At 41.5% G+C, this 6,125-nt stretch overlaps 1 long non-coding RNA gene across 1 annotated transcript in view; it reads right to left on the bottom strand.

Annotated features, from left to right (window-relative positions):
• The window catches only part of LOC108798319, an 8,189-nt gene extending 7,194 nt beyond the window's left edge, over positions 1-995 (bottom strand). Inside the window, exon 1 of the long non-coding RNA XR_001941943.1 lies at positions 983-995. This is a non-coding gene — a long non-coding RNA (uncharacterized LOC108798319). The remainder of the gene's footprint in view (positions 1-982) is intronic.
• Between the last annotated feature and the right edge of the window lie 5,130 nt (positions 996-6,125).

Raw genomic sequence — 6,125 nt, 5'->3', positions numbered from 1 at the left:
TAACAGTCATGCTGGAACTTGGAAGTGGAACAGCCCGATGATCAGTTGAATTGTGACATGACTCCAGTCTCCGCCATACCTGTGTCAGATCAGCGGCAACCAGCCCTTTGCATCTGTCCTCCAGTCAGCGCCCACAGCTAGATACACACACACACACACACACACAGTGGTCTTATCCCATCCTGAACAGCCAAATCTTTTGAACTCCTCAGCTTCCAAATTTAGGACCAGAAGGTGAGTGAGAAACCGGAAGGCCACTGCGCTATTCCTTCGGCAGTCACCACAGTTTCCAGGAACAGGCTGGATGAAATCTGGCTCATAGATATAATGTCCTTCTTAACAGCTGTGGATATCATGACGTGTCAGGCTGCACTGTTGGTGGGACTATAACCCCAACATGCCTTGTGTGTCTATAACTCTTCTGCCCCCATTTCCTGACCATGATCACCAGATGGTTGGGAAGTTGGGGCAGAAGAGTTATAGCTGCTCAAGCCATGCTGGGGGTTGTAGTCCCACCAACAGCGCAGCTTGACACCTCTTGATATCTACAGCTGCAACAACTGTAGATATCATGAGTTGTCAGGCTTTGCTGTTGGATGTAACTCTTCTGCCCCCAACTTTCCGATCATCACATCATCATCATCAAGACATGCTGGGGTTGTAGTCCCACCAACAGAGCATCCTGGCACCTCTTGATATCTACAGCTGTTAATGAGGGCATTATATCTATCTATTATGGACAGGAAGGGGGTGTAAACACAGTGGTCTTTAAGTGGTTAAATGCAACTTGGACAGATGTTTGTACAATTTCCTGTAATGTACAGTACCAGACCCGGAAGAAGAGGCATGCACTCCTCATCTGCACATCGAACAACTTGCTGTGATGTACAGGAGGTACAGTACTACGAACGTCGGCGCGAGCACGGTAGCATTACAACTAGCGGAACAGTCTGGGATCTTCATTCGTAAGTAGAAGTCGTACATACATGTTTGTGAGGTATTGACAGAGAAAACTGACATTGTAAAATTTGGAACAGGTAATAGCAAAAACTGTTCCCATCGATAGAGGCCAATTCCCTTTAGACATAACTGATGCTGAAAGATATATTGTGTCACACGTTTCTCGTAAACCTGATACAGATTTCCAAGAGACCCAAAACAAGGAGAACAGTGTTTTTCAAAAACCTATTATACTACCGCAACAAAAGCTGGCGTAATATTACCTTGTACATGGCTTTGCTATTCATCAAAGCTAGATAGTGCCTACTGTGAGCCATGTTGGCTGTTTGCTGATCGTAGTTTACCATCATACAATGTAGCGGGGTAAGCGGGATCAGAGATTAACGCCGTTTAGCAAATAGAGTAATAGCTCATGAAAAATCTCAACAACACTTACACGTGTGTATGATAATACTACAATGGTGAATGCATAGCACTATTAGTGAAGAAAATGAAAAAAGAAATGCAAAAAAACTTCTGGAGACAAGTTTTAGATCGTTTAATTTATGTCACATTAACCTTGGCTATATATAACCTTCCTTTCAGGGGCCACATGGAGGATTTAAAAGGAGTGAAGAAAGGAAATGTATAGAGGTCATAGCTAGATATGACCAAATGTTAAAACAGCTACCTGAAAAACCAAAACGTTCTGTTCACTATTTACTGTAAGTAAAAAAAATTCAAGATGAAATCATTGAAGTATTATCAAATGTTGTGGAACATCAATTTATGTTGCAGATGATCCCGTTTGGGGAATTATTTTAAAATACTGCAGACTGAGATATCTAAGTATGTATGGAAACGTTAATAAATAAACGTTAATAAATAATTAATAAACATGTGTACGATTAGGAGGTGATTTTTAACCAAGTGTTTCTAAGTGTCTCAGTGTATAAAAATAAAGTGGATCAATCTATACACATTAAAAAAGTCCTTCACTTTTTTACAGCTTCATGTGCATTAATAACATTAAGTGACAAATCATATGCGTGAAAAAATTCAGGTGGGTAAACAAAAATACAAACGAAAATAATTGTGAATGACAATTAATTGTGCTGACAAAAAATGTATATAAACAAATAAAGTCTCTGTAATATACAGCTCCGCTTCAAAGCCAAATAGCAGAGCCACCTTCATATGCAATGCAGGATATCTTGAGGGTGTCTTCCCAATGCGCATATAACCCCAATCAACACCACAGTGTGTAATGCGTGATGTCCTGTTCAGATGAAGGAATCTCACCTTTATCACCTCCTTTGCCATGCCTCCTGCCGGGATAAATACCATGGCCTCCAGCACTTCTAAAACACAGTTGGTTTCTTTGATGACCCATGCAATCTCAGATTCAATATTTGAAGATAGATGTTCGGCAGTTTTCGTACATGAAAATGTTCTACATTCCAACAGTATGTCTAACATAAGTGTAGTCTTCAAAAAAACATTTTTGAATGCTGTTGATGTTGCCTGAAAATTCAAGCTTCCTTTGCTGTCATATAGGAAGCTGCCAATGCTGGCTCAATTAGCTGTGACCAGAAATTTCCTGCCCCGCAGCTGCATGTAAACAAAGAGGTGGGATGTTGGCAACATCCTTGACCCTATATGGCCACACAGCCATATTCGGTTAATGGCATTGACCAAATATGGCAGTGTGGCCATATTTGGTCAGTGAAGTCACCAGCATCCCACCTCTTTGTTTACATGCAGCAGCGTGCATGCCATGGCTGAAGTTCATTTGCCCGCCACTGACAGATTCCTTCAGGTTCTGACCGAACCTGAGCTCATCCCTAATCAGGAGTTCTGACTTCATTGTAACCCAATGTGCTGCATTCCTGTCAGCAGCTTAGAGAATAATAAATCCAAAGACATCCAGGAAACTATCATTTGTAAATGGTTGACAGCAGATGTCTCTGGTTTTAATACTCTTTAAGCCATTGTCCTGGAACACGTTTGCTTTAAGGAACAACTCCTCTTCTGATTCAGAGGGCTTTTATTCACTTCAGAACTGCTTCTCTCCCTATACAAGTCTATGGAAATGCAAAAGTCTGATGTAGGTAAAATGTATGTGAACTACACCATCAATGAATTCTGAATGATCTCAGAAGCGTCTCAAACTGATTTCAAAAGAATCCCGCTTTTGCCCATCAACCTGATGACAAATTCCCTAACTCATCTACCCTTCCCCTATATCCCTTGAGGATCTGTGTAGGATGATATTCCATGTGCCTTTTTCAGGAAATTGTGACTTTCTTCTAGTTGGAAATCTATGTATAAACATTTTGCAGAGCCTTTCACCTTGCAAATCTCTGTGAACATTCTTTCTGTGTGAGTAGAGAAAAAAAATTGACGTTCTTTGTGCATTTTCTTTTCAGGTCAAATGTAAAGTAATAACCCATTATGACCACTAGATGGAGCTGAGGAGCATATGAAAAAAAATACTGTTTTTGGATTGGAGGAGGCTAGGTGGGGTTTCGCTTGCTGGGGGTGGGGGTTGGATTAGAGCAGCAGCCACTGGATGACTTAAGATTTGGAAGGTCTTAACTTTCTTCCCAGCCGGGAGATTATGGTAGGTGAGCCTCTTAGTTAGATGTCAACGTGGATTTACTGCACAAGTGCGGCCAGGAGAAGGAGATGTCCGCTGCAAGATGTCAACAAAAAACTGAGACTGGGTCTTTTTGAACTCAGAGAGGGCATTTGTATGGGGAGAGGGGGAGGTCACCTATGGATGGCATGGTTGGGAGGAATTGAAAACTAACCATTTATGGACAACGCTGAGGTACAGGATGGATTGTTTATATTTTGAATGTAGAGTGGCTCTTCTTCATGCCTAAGGTTCGTCATGTATTATATGGATCATAGTTTGTTTGTTTAAGGCATAACAAATAAAGATAAAAGATATGGTAATATTTAGAAAAGGGGGTACTATGGTACCACTAGGGCGGATGCTTTACCTTTTTCACAGGTAGTTTAAGAGTCCCCTTATATATTTATAATGTTTTACTATGGTAGGTATTTTTATCATATGTATTCTTGCAGGTGATCACTGAAGGTCATTGGATACTCCAGGCTTGGCCGTCCCTGCTCGTCCTTTTTCTCTCTCCCCCTCTCTGTGAAACGCATTGAAGGCTGGACTCACTGTACATTTGACACATGAAATTAAGATAATTACTATCACCATATGATAATGAAATATTGTTATTTTTAGATATGAGAAAATCATGGGAATATGTAAATGTATGACATGTGCTTGTGGGATCCAGGGGGGCGCTATGCAGTGGGACAAAATTCTATGGATGGAATTATGTTTTTATTGTACATGTTTCATATCATGTGAATTTTAATAAAAGCTATCTAAATAACCTTACAATTTAATAGGTTAATATGTATATGGATATGTCCGGTTCAATCCGTGTGTCACCTTAAAGGCCCCATTGAAATTGTTTGGTGTTGATTAATAGCAGTGGCGTCACAAGGGGGGTGCGGCCCGCACCCGGGTGCCACCATTGAAGGGGTGACATCAAAATGACTGACAGTCATTTTGGTGTCACCCCTTATGAAATGTCAGGCACTCGGTCACCGACCAAGAGCCTGACAGTGTCAGGAGAGAGGGGACCCGGCGGCATACCTTATCCCGCCAGGTGAACGTCCCCTCCTCTCTCTGCCTGCGTCCATCACTAAGATGGCCGCCGGCAGGCGTCAAAAAGACCAATGCGCATGCGCGATTATGTCATCACACATGTGCGGCAACATCACGTGTGTGCATGATGACGTCACGGCGGGGGGGTCACCCGGTCCCCGCCCCCGGGTGACACCCAGCCTCGGAACGCCACTGATTAATAGTATAGGGGTGTGCTGTCTCTAGTTTCTCTGGTGGTTCTAAAATATTGTGTACAAATCAGGATATTCATCCTTGAAGTCCTCGTGTACTAGAAAAAAAGTATGTATTAGAATGTATTGTATTATTCTTGTTCCTATATTATCTAAAAGCTCATCCTAGTGCCTCAAGTAACCACATATCTCTAGTCAGTTCAGCAATGCTGACTAGAAGCAAAGAAGCTCATGGGTCCTTGTTGTGACCTTAAGTTTTGCAAGCCATCACTTTTTGATCCCAAGCGTCAGGTTCTCCATTATCCTGACACTCACAAAGTTCTAGTTCCCAGTATAAATGACTATAGACCTTAGACAAGTATAGGGGTGGGCAAATCCTTCTTGACCAGAAAAAAAAATGGAATGGTATGCAGCAAGTTTACTCAACGACATTGAAGCTGCTTTATGTTACAACATTTTCACATTCTTTTTTTAGCACATATGGTGCCAATTTTAGTTTGCCTAATACACAACCTATTTTGCATAATTAATGTTATTCCACATATGTTTCACAAAATTATTTTCTCGTATTAATCCTGGGTATAGGGACCCCAAATATGTGCAGGTTTTGATACATGGGTCTGCATTATATGGTTGATAAATAAGTGCATATAGTTTAGATTTCTAGATCAGCCTTACTCAACCAGGGTGCTGCAGGGTGGGTTGCCTTGAAATAGTAAGCCGCCAGCACCATGCAAAAGAATTACCCTAATCCAGGGATGGTGGGATCCATTTAGAAAAGTATTGAAGTTTGCTTCTGTCCATGCTTGCTCTGCCTCCTGATCTCATCATGCTTAGGACTTCTTATGTGAAAAAGAGGGACTGAGAATGAGGCTCCTAATGCAAAGGGGAACTGTGATGTAAAAGGGGGAATTCTGACATGAAATGAGGTAAATCCTTACCAAACCCCTATCTTGGATAAAGCCACACATTGTTTTTTGCATTTTTACATTTTTGTTTTTACATTTTAGATTGGTGTGCCCCAAGATTTTGCATACTTTGAAAGGGTGCCGTGACTGATAGAAGTGCTGAACGTTGACCTCAGCAGATCCAGAGGCAAAGGGAGGTGAAGTGGGACGAATGCAGCCGATGTACAGCTAATAATAGCCATACACGGCTGCTGTGAATAGCTGAAGAGGCTTCGGCTGCCTTAACTTAAGCTCGGTTATTCATTCATTAGTGAATGACCCCCTTGGTGTAGCTGATTAAATTAACATACTACAAACACTCAGGAAACAGTTAATCGCATTATTGCTTGTGTT

Source organism: Nanorana parkeri, unplaced genomic scaffold, assembly GCF_000935625.1.
Source record: "Nanorana parkeri isolate BGI_ZX_2015 unplaced genomic scaffold, ASM93562v1 scaffold1449, whole genome shotgun sequence".
NCBI classification, from domain to species: Eukaryota; Metazoa; Chordata; class Amphibia; order Anura; family Dicroglossidae; genus Nanorana; species Nanorana parkeri.
Note: the sequence above shows the minus strand (reverse complement) of the source record. Positions and strands in the feature narration are given on the sequence as shown.